Source organism: Athene cunicularia (genome assembly GCF_003259725.1).
Source record: "Athene cunicularia isolate RWA chromosome 3 unlocalized genomic scaffold, athCun1 chr3_part1, whole genome shotgun sequence".
NCBI classification, from domain to species: domain Eukaryota; kingdom Metazoa; phylum Chordata; class Aves; order Strigiformes; family Strigidae; genus Athene; species Athene cunicularia.
In genome coordinates this window covers 68,338,667-68,353,493 of record NW_020799097.1, presented here as the reverse complement: position 1 = coordinate 68,353,493, position 14,827 = coordinate 68,338,667, and the positions used below count along the sequence as shown (strand labels likewise).

The 14,827-nt window shown below is 41.5% G+C and overlaps 1 protein-coding gene across 1 annotated transcript in view; it reads left to right on the top strand.

The window, feature by feature from the left end:
• The window catches only part of SCAF8 (SR-related CTD associated factor 8), a 165,394-nt gene extending 154,837 nt beyond the window's left edge, over positions 1 to 10,557 (top strand). The window contains exon 21 of the mRNA XM_026845630.1: positions 10,462 to 10,557. The gene's annotated coding sequence lies outside the window, so the exon portion shown is untranslated. The remainder of the gene's footprint in view (positions 1 to 10,461) is intronic.
• The last annotated feature ends 4,270 nt before the right edge of the window (positions 10,558 to 14,827 follow it).

Genomic DNA, 14,827 nt, shown 5'->3' with positions numbered 1-14,827 from the left:
ATCTGTGTCCTTTAGTATACAAAATCTTGTAGTAGCATCCTTGTGAGGTCTCCAGTCTCTCTTACTGTCTTGTATGCTTTGTATCTCTGGCTTTGGTCCCTTCCCGCAGGTTCCAGGTTTCATATCGGATCTCATTAAGTGTTTTGTGGGTCGTGATGCAAATGGATGGATTATATGATCCACAGACTCTTCAGACCAGATTTCTGCAGTGCCTGGCTGCTTGTGGCAGGACTGGCTGAACCAGGTCGTCCTTTCCTGGCCTCGGATCCCAAGAGAGGGATTTTCAGCACAGAAATCTGGATGTTTCATACTTTATATTGCTAGAACTGCGGTAATCCTGCCTTCCCCTGTTTAAAATACCAAGTCAACAATAACAGAAGGGGTGGGCCATTAGTGTTTTAAAGCTGTTTTAATATGCCTTTACATTTCCAACTGGATTACACAATATTATTTATAAAATATGGTAGATAGGGGTGGTAGGAACACCTTTAAGCATGCCTCCCGTATTCTAACATCATATTTTTCACCTGTGTTTAGTTCTTGCCAGCCTTCAGTCAGTCCTACAAAAAATTTTCGCGGTGCTTTTTTACTGCTTCAGGCTAAAACCTCTTGGAAAGGTTTTCAACGGAAGACATCCAACTGTTTTTAAAAGAACGCATTACAGAAAATTGGAGAGGTTTGTCAACTTTATTTAGCCAGCCGTTCCTTCAAAGAGTTATACCTTCAGGGAGTAGAGGGGGGAGTTGGACTGCTTTTTGCAGATTTACTAACCTACCTGAGTTCGTGAAAATTGTTATCTGCACGTGCTCACAGGAGCAGGTTAGGGGCTTGCTGATATGCTGATAAAATCTTTGAATACTCCCACTTTATAAAACATGCTTCAACCTCACCAGCCTCTGTCTGTGCCTGGGGTGCTGAGTATGATGGGTGGTACCAGGCATCCAGCTGGGTAGCTCCTGTTGCCTCTGCTTTGTCAGAGAAGGTATCTGAGTGTTTAATAGTCTTCCAAATTCAGTAAAGCTTTATGCCAAGGCGTACCTGAGACAATAGTTGGAAAGCAGTTGAAATCACTACTGTTTTACTAGTCATCATTCATGCAGTTAATTTCTGATGAAGCTGGGAGTAGAATTTGTACTCTGGTCTATATACAACTCTCAGGAGTGCTGAAGTTTGGGAACAAATTTTGAAAACTAACTTTATGTCTTCTACCTTTCTTCCACTCAGATTACAGGGAGGCCTAGTACTGCTACATTTTAGAATTTTACTTATAGTTCTTTGTTATTTTAGTCACAGCTCTTGGAGCCATGACTTTTATAGATGGGGTGGATATATTGATTTTATTTTAAAATAGTTAGGCATGAAAATACTACTGGGAAGTTTTTTGAAGGCTAAAATAGAACAACAAAACCAAGAATCTAATGCATGTTATCTTTAAGCTATTGAAGAAAGCAGGATAATACGGGTGGATGATCTGAGGCTGATAGCAAGACTAAGATCAGGTCTGAGTCCTTCTTCAGGGTGGGAATTAAGTTGCTGCTGATTATGTCAGCATTGCTCCAGTGAGGGTCTAGCAGCTTCCTGTAGTTTGGGTTCCCTCCTCCCATGTCCCTCTTGTTCTTTCACATAATGGCATTGATAACTCTTGCTTCTCCCTATCTTAAGCCCTTTTAAAAAATATTCAGCGCTCTCAAAAGGCACAAATTACTCTTCCTAAGTGAGAAGTGCTTTAGATCTTTGCTTTCTCAGTTGTGATCATTGAAAGGCGCCTGGAGCTTTTCTGGAAGGGAGAGTTTATATTTGGGCAGGTGAGGTGAAAAGGGAGGGGGGAGCACTTGCCAGCCTTTAGTGTTGGCCAAGTTAATGGGCTAAGAAGTAGCTCAGGATTGCAACAAATAGGTAATTGCTTACTGGGTATAAATGACTAGATTGTTTTTACAATCTTTCTGCTAATCTGTTGTGCTAACCATGATGAGGAATGATGTTTTGTTGTCCCTCAGATTTGCATTCACATTTCATACCCAAAGGCGAATGCGTTACCATGGATGTCCTAGCAACCTGCAGCAGTCATGGTACACCATTTAGCATTTTCAGCCTATTCAGGCTGTTAGAATATTCTATAAGGATTGTTCCTTAGCACTAAGACTGGCTATCTCAAAGCATGCTTGCTACCACCAACAAAAATGCCTCTAATTAAAACTCGTGTCAGTGGAAATGTTATCATCAGCGTCAACTTTACACTCTTAATTTGGAAAAACCCATATGGGTTGTAGAGTGAACTAAAACAATTAAGCAGTTCAAGACCCTGTGTTATAAAACCTTAGATAAGACTTAATCAGTGTGTAAATTATATGTTTGTCTGCCTGGCAGCTGGAGTTAATAGTGGGTGACTTCCCAGAGAGTTTGAGTGTTGAAGTGAGAAGGAGGAACTCCAGTGTTTCCCTTAAATGTTTATCTTGATGTGCTGAATTTTTCACAAACATATTTAAGCAAAAAGACAGAATTTTGGCCTATATTTCAGGTTAACATTTTGAAGTCAGTTTTCCCCACCATTTCTGTTGCTTTAAATGAGTTATGAATGTCCTGTTGAAAATGCAGAATTAAAATACCAGACTATTTTCTTGTACATGACATAAGGTACTAAAAAATTATACAGGATGAATGTGCTAGAAAAGGGAAAATAAAGTGCTTGAAAAAAATGTAAGAGAATGCAGTATATTCTGAAGCATTTCTTCCAGCATGTTACCTGTAAAAGATTGATATCTAAGTGCTGAATTTGGTGTCTACTGCTAAATGTGAACCTGTTGATAATGTTTCTAGCTTTGTGGAAATCTGAGGCTCACCTTTCTACATGCAATACTTTTTAGTTTTCTTTTTAGCTTCATGGAGGGTTTCACATAAATAACCTCTAACTATTTTTCTGCAAAAGGTTTTAATTTCTTTTGAAATTTTGTTTGGGAAATGAAGGAATATTTTTGGTTTTTAATTATTTTTTGGTCCTGAACAATAGCAGCTGTTTATGGGTCCTTCCAGAGGTGTTCAGTCTGAGCTCTGCCAGAGAATAATGCCACTCTTACTTTAAGACCACAGCACGGCTTTATATAGGTATGGCCTGGTTTATAGTGTTGCTTTAAATACACAATAAGAGAGTTCATCTCCATTTCAGAAAAGGTTTATGACTGATCTCTGCCTGGCTAGGAATGTTTATTTTTTTTGAGCTGTTCAACTGCAAAAATGTTTTGAAATTGAGTCCCAAGCTGCTAATGGGGTCTTGCTTGCAGTCTCTATGGATCTAATCCCTTCACCACTAGAAAGCTGTGGTTTTGTGATGGCCCTCATGTAGATGAGGCTCAATTCTGATATTCCTGGGTCCCTTCCCCATCAGTTCACCCTCTACTTAAGTCTGCATCATTGAACTGATCTATGGGTGTTGGCAAGACTGTCAGAAACCTCAGTAAGATTTAGTTTTCAGTCCCAGTCCTTTGCAATAACATAGGCTTATCTTCTTTTGTTCGTAATTTGTTGATGATGATGTGAAATTGAAATAAACAATTTTAGAAAAAATCCTTTCCACCAGCAGGCACAATGGCCACAGAGAAGGGTTTCACAATGGATTGATTCTGGTTGCTCTTAAAATGGCATGCTGATGTAGGATCGGTTTGTCACTTGACTTCTGCTGATGCCACATATTGGTTATATGTTAAGCTGACAGAGGCCAATGGAAGAATCCTTTCTAACCACATACCAGGAGTTCTGCGAGGCTGTGCTGTGTCCTGTGTGGTGGCTTATGCTTTAAAGGTGAATAAATAATGCCAAGTACAGGAAGAAGAGTACACAAGAGAAGAGAGCATGTAATTTCGGGTGTAGAAGACAAAGCTCTGCTCCTCCCTTCCTGCCCTGCCTATCCTGGCTGTCCAGTCTGCCCCATGTCTGCCTTCCTAATGTCACTTTCTGGTGACCAGGAGGAGGACTGGGCTGCTCTTGTACACAGAGCTGAGTCACCAATACTACCTGCCACCTTGCAGGAGACCTTTGTGGATTATTTGCTTGAAATCACCTGGAGATCAGCCGTTCTGTCCTTGGAACTTTGGGAAGGAGATGGCCTCCCCCGTGGTCACTGGGCAGTGGAGAAAGAGAAGGTCATGCCATGGGGATGCTTTCTATTCATGTATAGAGACCAGGAGGGGAATTTCATGGAAAGAGAAAGATTTGCCAGTGCTTCTTGCTGTTCAGAGCATCAGCAGAAAGAATGGTGACCCTAAGGGCAGATGAAGCATGAGCTTTACCATACTAAGGACAGTGAGAGTTGGAGTGCAAGATATGGTCAAGGAAGGCTTACCTATTTTTCAGGGGTCAAAGAGTCATGATCGGGCTGTAGGCCTGCCTGTAGCTGGAGAAATTTTGATGAGAGCTTAAAAAAAGAGTGAGGAAACCTTTAAATAAGGTTTTCTCTTTGGTTGTTTTCCTAGCTGGGACACTGAAACCATTTGCTGTATGGGAGTATACCTGGTTTCAGTTGTGGTATATATGTAACACTCTGTACATTCCTGTCAAGTATCAGCTTCATCTTTCATTGCTTGCCCGAGCCAGCTAATTCATGACTGCAGTTGTTTGGCAGGGCTTTGCAAATGCATATTGAACCTCCAGCCTGGGTTTATTTTGTAAAAACACAATAATTCAAAAAAAAATTAAATAGATGGTTATGAAATTCAAGGCAAGAAAAAGTGAGACTTCCTAAAGATTAAAGTAAAATAAAAAATACCTCAGAAATTTAACAATGAAAAGTTTTGTTGTTGTTGTGTTTTGGGTTTTTGCTTTTTTTTTTTGAAGTTGAATAAAGAGGAAGGCAGTTTAATGCAGAACTAATTAATGCACATTTCTCTGGGGTGGAGTGATCTCTGTTCAGTCACACCTTCTCTAGAGTAACTCAACTGGATTAATCGATGATCATCTTTCTAATTAAACTGCTGAGTAGATAGAGGCTTTAGATGATAATCATTCGTTTTATGTAGAATCAGTGAATTAAAGGTAAGTAATGTTAACAAGGTGTTCCTTTTTCTCATAGAATCAAAGGTTAGGAAAAAAGTCAGCACTTTTGTTCATGTGCTGCCTCTGAAATGTAAATCATCAGCAAAAATAAAAAAATACTTTCAAGTGCTTTCAGAAATACAATCTGAAAATAACAAGAAAGGTGGGGAAAGAGACACCTTGGGTCATTGCAGACATACATACCTGCTTGGCGGCTCAGTTCTGTGTCTGACAGAGCAGTTAGGGTAGATCCTGAAACTCTGCTTGGGAATGTGAAGTTTCCTGAAACGAACACCCTGGCACAGGGAAGTGAAGTCCAGCTTTCCTTGTGCAGAAGGGAAACTGCCTTCTGAGCACAGCTGTGCCTTTGGCCCAGCCCTGCCTTTGTGGGCAGGCCAAATGGATGCACTTGGCAAATGGTCCCTTCCTGCGGACCTGGGGGTTTGCTGCCTGTGAGCAGAGCTGATGCTCAGTGTGTCACCGGGCAGCTTGGCCTCCCAGGAGTTGTGCTGCTGCTTATACTGAACATATGCTGAATCTGTGTGTTTGGTACTTTGGCACATTTAGGATTGTTCAGTGGGGTTGAAAAAGTTGTGGGATTTTTCTTTTTTTAATTCTGTAAGCAGGAACAGCTTTCCATGGTATTACATCTGATCTGCAGACTATTCTTGAGTTTCTTCAGGGGAAAGGGGAAGGGCAGAAGTCCAAGAAAACCACATACAGCAAACTGATGGACTGTTGCAGAAAGCTACAACAGGTGCCAAATGCTGTCCACTTGGTGTTGGTTGAACATAGATGGCACAGAAGAAGTTAAAATCTCTCTCCTGTCTGATGATCAAGAGATCAGGGTCTGGATGTATATATTGTGCGTAACTATCTTGCAGAGCTGTTTGCAGTCCACTTTATAGGAGGGCACACTGTTGTCATTATACAAGCAGCTAACCCTCCAGAGGAACCACATGAACAAGTGTCATCTCTCTGCTTCCTTCTTTCCAGACCTGTTGAGATTTGGTATCATCTCACACCTCCCTTTTGCCATAGGAGGTGTACAACAACTGAAACGAATAGAGGTATTTGTAGAGTTGTGTTCCTGAATTGCTCAGCACCTGTTCATTGTACACTGGCTTTAGCCAGGAGCTATAGTTTGTACTGAAGATGTCTGGCAACCCAGAAGCAAAAAAATCCAACAGTTGTTGTTTGTTCCCTATTCATGCAGGTGGCATCTACCCTGAGTTTGTACAGCCCTTCCCAGAGAGCAGTTGTTACTTGAATATTGCTATTGAGCATATAATGTAATTCACTCTTACTTATATGTAGAAGGAAGAATACTTTACAATACAATGTCAGGGCCCATGATATCACAGAATCATCTAGGTCGGAAAAGACCTTGAAGATCATCCAGTCCAACCATTAACCTAACACTGACAATTCCCAACTACACCATATCCCTAAGTGCTAAGTTGACCCTACTCTTAAACACCCCCGCGGATGGGGACTCCACCACTGCCCTGGGCAGCCCATTCCAACATCTAACAACCTGTTCTGTAAAAAAATGCTTCCTAATATCCAGTCTAAACATTCCGTGGCTCAACTTGGGGCCATTACCTCTTCTCCTATTGCTTACCACCGGGTTAAAGAGACTCATCCCCAGGTCTCTGCAGCCTCCTTTTAGGTAGCTGTAGAGGGCAATGAGGTCTCCCCTCAGCCTCCTCTTCTCCAGACTAAACAACCCCAGTTCCCTCAGCTGCTCCTCGAACAACCTGTGCTCCAGACCCTGCACCAGCTTTGTTGCCCTTCTCTGGACACGCTCGAGTCATTCAATGTCCTTTTTGTAGTGAGGGGCCCAAAACTGAACACAGCCTGTAGCGCTGCTGGGGGTTGTTGTGGCCCAAGGGCAGCCCCCGGCATTTGGCCTTATGGAAACTCCTCCAGTTGGGCTCAGCCCATGGCTCCAGCCTGTCCAGGTCTCTCTGCAGAGCCTCCCTGCCCCCGAGCAGATCAACACTCCCACCCAACTGGGTGTCATCTGCAAACTGACTGAGGGTGCACTCAATCCCCTTGTCTAGATCATCAATAAAGATGTTAAACAGGAGTGGCCCCAACACCGAGCCCTGGGGGACACCACTCGTGACCGATTGCCAACTGGATTTAACTCCATTCACCACAACTCTTTGGGCCCGGCCATCCAGACAGTTTTTTACCCAGCAAAGCATGTGCCCATTCAAGCCACGAGCAACCAGTTTTGCCAGGAGAATGATGTGGGAAATGGTGTCAGAGGCCTTACTAAAGTCAAGATAAACAGCATCCACAGCCTTTCCATTGTACTAATGTCTTCACTACTATAGCAGCTAGCCATTTGCTGGTGTTTTATTTTTTTGTACCCCCCCTATTCAGCAGGAAAATGTGAGTATGAGATTAATGACAAACAAGTTCTGGTACCATAGCACTTACTGCCTAATCTGTTCTGTTAAGACATTCACAGCTATGCCTACATGTGTGTCTTTAACTAAATGGCGGAGCCTATGATGTTGTTCGCCATGTTTAGTACATGGAATTTTGTCGTTGTTAGTATACAGGAGGCTAGAATCTCTGCCTGAGATGTATGAGGTTTATGTGACTTTTACTTTAGTACAGCAGTTCTTTACCTTTTAAGTACTACTTTCTCTTTTTAACCCTTCTCCATTTTTTTTTTGACACATGAAAGATTTTTTTTCAGATGATTTTTTTTTTTCTGTAGTGCTTTGCCCTTGGTAGAAGTTCAATGAGAATCCTTTGTATTAAAAAACTTGCTTGAGGAAAGAGGAATGTTGCAAGATTTTTGGTGTAAGATGCCTGTTTCCTCCTAGCCTACTATAAAACAGATACCTGAGTGAATAAAGCTCTGTATGTGTGCAGCAACATCCTACCCTTTATTTGGAGGCCTACAGGTTTTCCTTATGTTAAGCCTTACTATTCAGGACTGTGCAGATATGGGGAAATGGGTATCACAGAGCTGACAGAGCATTGCTGATAAGTTTATATTCACCATGGCAAACTTCCTTTCACATTTGATGGACTGTTTGCAGGGATGCATCATGACCTCCCTGGGAAGTAGCTTGCTGGGAGTGCTGGAAGCACTTTAGAAAATCTGGCCTTCTTCCCTGTCCAGTAAGTTTTCTTCAAACAAAGCAGGATATCGTCCTTAATAAGTCTCCCAGTAAGACTTTACCGGTAGGGAGGTCTTGTATTTCTTTGCCATAAATTGGTTCTTTTATATCAAATGTAGTACACCATCTGCCTGCTATAAACATGCTCTCATTTCTGCCCGTTCTTGTCCAGATTAAAATGTTTTAGCTGTACATTTACCGATCTGGGATGACTGAATGTTAGTACCATGAGGTCACCACGGCTGTAATTAGCTAACAGCCAGCTGCATTTCCACTATAGTTATGTACCAGCAAATATCCAGGGGAGTCAGCTTTGACCATGAGGGCAGAGATTAACTCTACGCTGTTGAAATTACATGTATATACTGAAATGGGTCTTGCATTTAGTGACATGCTAGGTCTGTGAAGAGCTAGAAAAGTGGTTCCAGCAGGAATGGGAAAATGCCTGAGCAGCTTTCTGTAGTGAGCTGGAACATGGGAAGGAAAAAGGCACTTCTCAGTTCAGGGATTTTGCAATCATGCAGGTGAGAGCAAGCTACTGTCCAAGTCTTTTGAGTCTTAGTTGCTGGTGTTTGGGAACTGGGTACCATGGTGAAGGAAGACCTGTGTCTCTTTTAGAGGATCCATGCTGTGCTATTGTGTAGGGAAAGTAAGTATGACAAAAAATACATGTTAGCACAGTAGCAGCGCTGTGACCTTTGCGGCAGAAGGGATCTGTGACACATGTGTCACGGTGGTTTTATCTGAACACCATCGTTGTGGCACTCGCAGTGCTTGACTCTGTGTCTTTTACAGTGATGATGAGGAGGGTTTTGGTAGTCTGTGCTCTAAATGTTTTAGATAGATACATACCTTTCCCCTGCAGTAAAGCAAGTCTCTATTTTGTATTTGGAACTTTGCAAGTGGTTTTATGGTAACAACTTAGAAAAATATTACTTATACCTTGTTACTCATGTTTCCTCTTGGATATAACTTGCAGCCTGATACTGCTCTTTACTTTGCTGGCCCACTGTTAATTTGTCACTTCTGTGTGGTGGTTTTGCAGCTTGTATTATTTGCTGTTTTGTCTGCATTTTATTTTAATGGGACAGCCTTTGGTTTTAGTGAAGTCAGTTTGGGACTTTGCCCTAATTCCACTGAGTAACCTTATGAAAAGAAAACTTCTAGTACTGTGTTTCCCTGTTTGTATGCTTGACAGCTTTCGATGGAGAAGTAAGCCCTAGTTTCTATTCTACATGTTTACATGTGACATTTTAGTTGAGAATCTGTTTTGTTGTATACTGACTCCATCACCAGGCTTTTCAGTAAAATTTGCCTTTTGAAGTATGAGTATGATAAAATTCTCGTGTTAGTTTTAATTCTTTTGGATGTCAGTTTAACTGTTGCAGAAATAAGGATATTTTTATGACAAGGTGCTGTGTGCCATGAAGAAGCTGTTGAAAATCAGCCGTGCCAATTTAAACATCACACAAAATATTGTAATGCAGTCTGACGCTTTGCAGCATGAAAACAACAGACTTTGTAAAGCATGGAGTTCTCCTTGCCAGCTTTTGGGAGTTCAGTTAGACACCGTCTTCAGTGTATTAGCATTGAGCAAGAAGGGTGGCTGTCTTCTGTCTTACTGGTTTCAGATGGTGTGGGCAAGAGAGCAGCTGGTTACTCTGTACTGGTCTGCTCAAAAGCAGTGGCTGGCTTTTTGGAGCCTTGCTTATCTGGTGCAAGAAAACTTCCATGGGAGATCTTTGTAGCTGATGTGCGGCTATTTTGCAGAGGTCCTGGCTGGGATTTGATAGCCTGTCTGGGCCTGGGATGTGAGAAGCTTTAAATAAGAACATATGGGAACAGACCTGAAGGTGCTGTTCTGTGGACTGCTGTCCTGTTGTGATGTAGGCACCATTTGCGGTCAGAGCCACCACTGTAGAAAAGGGACTGTGATGACACTGGCCCATTTCAAGCTGCCTTTCCAGGTTGCATGTTTCTCAGATGGAAACCTGGACAGCTTAACAAAAACTCCTCTTGAAGCATGTGTTTGTAATGTGTTGCATTACCAGTTTCTAACTTCCCTTTGTATATAGAAATTAAGTTTTTAGCTACTGTGCATGAGCGGTCCGTGCAGAACACCTAAGTGAGGTATGAATCAAGTGGAGATGTTTCTAGCTGGGTTTTTTTGCATGTGAGCTGTTAGCTTTGCATGGGAGAAGTTAATGATTTAGTTGGCAGTGGTTCGGAATGAAACATTTCTAATGTGTGTAGGGATACATGTGTTAACATAATAGGTTTTGTTTTTCAGATTGCCAGTGCTACAGAAATACAGATTTCCAGAAAAAAAGTCTTCAGCTCATGAAGTGGCAAGGACAGTGTTGAGAATACACGCCTCTCCCTCCCCCCCATGCTTTCACCCCACGATGCAGAGGGAAACAAGGTATGTGGAGAGCAAATGAATTATGCAAGGTTTGTTTGTTCTTATTTTGTCAGTTTGTTTATTTCTGAATGTATAAGTTGGATTATGAAACAGTTATAGGCCAAGGTCCAGATACAACAATCTAAAAATTAGTTTTAGTCCCTGGGTCTTAATGTTTCATATTGGCTGGGTGCCTTTGAGGTTTTAGTGTCAGCCAATAGTGAACACCAGCACTGGCCTATCTGAATTGTTTCTCTTGAGGCATTCATCCAACTCTTAATGCCTCTGACTTCAAAATAGGTTGTATTTACAAAGCTTCAGTCCAGACAAGCATCCAAAGCTGTAAATAGCACAGATGCACTTTTCTATACTTAAGGAGGGAGAGAGAGGGGTTTAGGCTTTTTCCTGCCCAGCTATTAAGCGTGTTACGATGTGGTAGATGTCTGTCTATCAAAGGAGAGGAAATGGATGAGCAGTTTCTGGTGTCAACTGCATCATTCCAGAATTAGACAGAAAATTACCAGCAAAGAGATGCCCCACTCCTGAAGTCTCACTGTCCCCAAAGGACAGAGCAGTGTTATAGTTCTGGTGATCATCAGATGTCTTTGTGCTGTAGTCACAAATCTTACGTGTGGCATATGAGAGAGACACCATTTAGTTGAGGGTTTGAAAGACCTGGTGCAACTGAGCTTATGGGAGGGCAGAATTCCTCCACTCCCTTTAGTTTTGTCATGTGAAATAAAGGGGTTGTTTTAGAGATTTTTAAAGACTTAATCATGATGTTGTATAAAAGGGTGATGAGAGTGTTTATTCAACTTTTAATTATTTTTAATTGCTTCAGCATTGTTTGCTGTTATTAATTGAAGAAACCCCACATTGTTGTCGATCCTATGCTATCTACCAGTTAACACAAAATCTAGACGTGTTTGAGCTTTGTAGCAGGAATCCACTGCATAACCCTGACAAAGCCACTTTGTAGGAAGTTTAAGCCTATGGGCAGTTCCGTGCATCACAAAGTCCTAGAGAGTAGGGTTGGACTTCAATGCATCCAGTTCATCCTCATTCCCCAGGAGTTTGTCTGACGCGATCTTAAACACATCCATTGGTGAGGGCTGCAGTTTCAGAGAGTTTCCGTCTCGTGCTGTGCTAGGACAGGATTGCTTTTCCTGCATGACAAAATACTTTGGGGCAAAATTGTGCTGAACAAACAAGGGAACACTCCAAGTTTCAAGGTTTTTTTTCCAACTGACATGCACCAGGCAGATGACTCTTAGAGATGATTGTTATATGATATTCAAGCAGTTAAAAAATATTAAATATGTATATACTAAGTTTATTTTGTAACCCACTCATCTCTTTCAAAATCAGTATATAATGGATTATTGTTAAATTTTGTAATTACTTTAGAGTTGCCACTTGAACATAGGGCATCGATGCCATAGAAGTAACTACGCACAAGCTCTGCATTTGCTGTTGTTTGGTTAGCAGAGTATCTGGCACATTATTTTCTAAAACAGACAGGTTATTTTTAGTACAAGCTTATACATTCAGGATATATTATAAAATAAAAATGCATTTGCATAAGTGATCAGTGTTATGTTGAACATGATTACAACAGTCTAGAAGCATTTCTAAATTTTGGAGTTTTCCCTCCTCAAAAAGGTAAAGTAATACAAACAACCTCAAAATAATCAACTTCTAACTGATTTTGTTAAAAGGACAGCTGTGATGGTGTGCCATTGTGATTGATACAACTAGACATTGTTCCAGTGTTTTGTGCCTCAGGTTAAAAATGTCACTGAGATTTTACGCACTGCAGCACTCATAAAAAGTCTTGTCATGTTAGTCAATATGTTGGGGGCTTGGGTTTGGTTTTTTTTGGTTTTGTTTGGTCTGTATTGGTAAAAGGAAGTATTGGACCTAATTTGAAAACTTATGAGATTGAATGTCTGTTGGGGCATTGGGTCCTACAACCATCGGAGCCTGCTGTTGGTTTTTGCCATGTTTCAGTGCTGTGGGGTAGATGCACTGTTTATTGCCTTGCAAGTTCTTCAGCTTTTTAACAGTCAGTACATTTTGTTTCATTTTGATTGCAATCATCTACATCTTTCCAAAAAGCATTGAAAAGCTAGAGCAAGTTTGTCAGTGGTAGAAGGTGATTTGAGAACCATGTGAAGACATGGAAGAGAAAATTATGGCATACAGATTGCTAATGATAAACATACCAAGAGCATCCTAAAATTATAAAGCAGTGTGGTGCATTAAAGCATTAATTTGCATTTTAGCTAAGGCATAGCAACATTTTTGGGCTATCCCTTTAATTCTGCTCTTTTAATTACCTGCTGACTGGTTCCTGGGGTGGAAGCAGCAGGAGCTGGGCCTGCAGCAGTTCCCTGGTGTAGTGGTTTCTATCAGACACAGAGCAGTGGGATTCCTAAGGTTATTTTGAAACCTGGGGTCTCCTGCTGTAGGCCAGCAGACTGACTTGAACAGGAATCTAATTAAAAAGTCCAAGATATTGAATAAAGCTCACAAGTGCCATCTGTTCAGTTTTACAACCTGAAATTACTCATTGAATTGCAGTAACAAGTTTGATTGTTCCTGAATTTATGCTGCAGCTGAATTTTGTTAGAGCAGCCAGCCCGTACAGACAGAGTTGTGCAGACTCTGTCAGTGTTAATAACTTCATGGACTTCATTAAGTATTCCAGCAATGTATGTTCTGGAGGGAGAGGTGGTCTGAAGTTTAATCACGTGAGGAGGGCATTGATACCCTGCAGGCCCTGTGCTGATTTACCAGCTTAGAGCATGTTTGGGAAGGGGCTGGGCACTAAGAAGGTACCTGGCATGGCGTGTTTCCTCAGGCTTTGCCAGAGCGAGCCCTTCCTGTCTGGCTGGAGTTCCCGCTGAATGGAGGCACCTGGATTCTTGCCTTTGCAGGGTGGTAGGCTCTGGTTCCTTAGGTCTGGGGGCTTCTGGTTCATGGGACTAAAGGACCTGCATGATGAGCATTGCACATAGTCTTCAAAGTGTCTCTTTGCCTTTGGCACCACTCAGAAGACAGAAGCATGGACACCCATACTATACACTGACTCTCAAGTGGCTCTGGAGAGTGATTTGTTGTGCATGCGCGAGGTGTGGAAAATCTGAGTTAGGAAGAGAACTGGTTGGTGTGAGATACAAATGTGCTGAAGGTGGGAAGAGTGAAGCATCTATTGGTATGTCTTCACGCTGAATCTTCAATAGTGGTATAGCCTCAGGAAGATGGACACCTGATTTTTCAGAAGAGCCTCTTCTGAAGCAAAGCTGATCTATAATTGAGATAAGTAGGTCACTGTGTGCTTACTTTAATAGCTATTTAATTATGGACCAGCATTGCTGGCATATGCACTAAGACTGTGGACTCAGATGTTCGATTAAGATATGATCTTAACTCCATCTGTAGACTCTTGCAACAAATTGTTCCTAGGTTAAAATAATTAAAACCAAGGCTTGATTCTTTATCACCTTTCTAAGTGAAAGTCTTATCATGTGGTTAATTGAATGAGAAAATGCCAAACAAAAATTTGTAGACCTGGGGGGGGAAAAAAAAAATTGTGATCAGGAAGCTGATCAAACTTGAGGAGAAGAATACACACCAGTGCCTTCACTTAAACCATGGAACAGAGCTATCTTAAAAACATTTTCTATAACATAATGTTGGTAACAACAGTGTAATCCATGCAAAACAGGATTAGGGACATGACAGAAAGAACCTTTGTGGCTGTTTGGGCAAGTTTCTGTGACTGGTGTTCAGGCGTAGTATACAAGATGAAAAGTGAAAAAAAGGCTGAGGAAGTAGTAAAAAATGTCAGTCTACTGAGGAAAGCCTTGTGGCCTGCTGTTTAAGCTCTGTATTCAGGAAACAATTTCTTATTGACAGGCAACAGTAGATAAACTCAGTAAAACTGTTACTGATTTCCTAAAAAATCAATCTGGTGTATGCATTTTTTTTGCAGTGTAACCCTAGAAGGAATATATAAGGCCCTAAAGACTTTAAGCTGAAATAATATTCCTATCTCCAAAGCTGGCTAGCTGTAGCTACTGCCTGCCCTTATTTTCTAATTGTACATTAATTTCCATGTTGCCATGGTGTTCTCTGTCACAGCCATTTCCTCCACTGCTCCATAGCTTGACTGCACCAGTAGCAAGGATCATCAGCCTTGCTAAAGACGGCACCAAAAAGTTAGGCATGCCTGATGAAGTTTAATGATGCT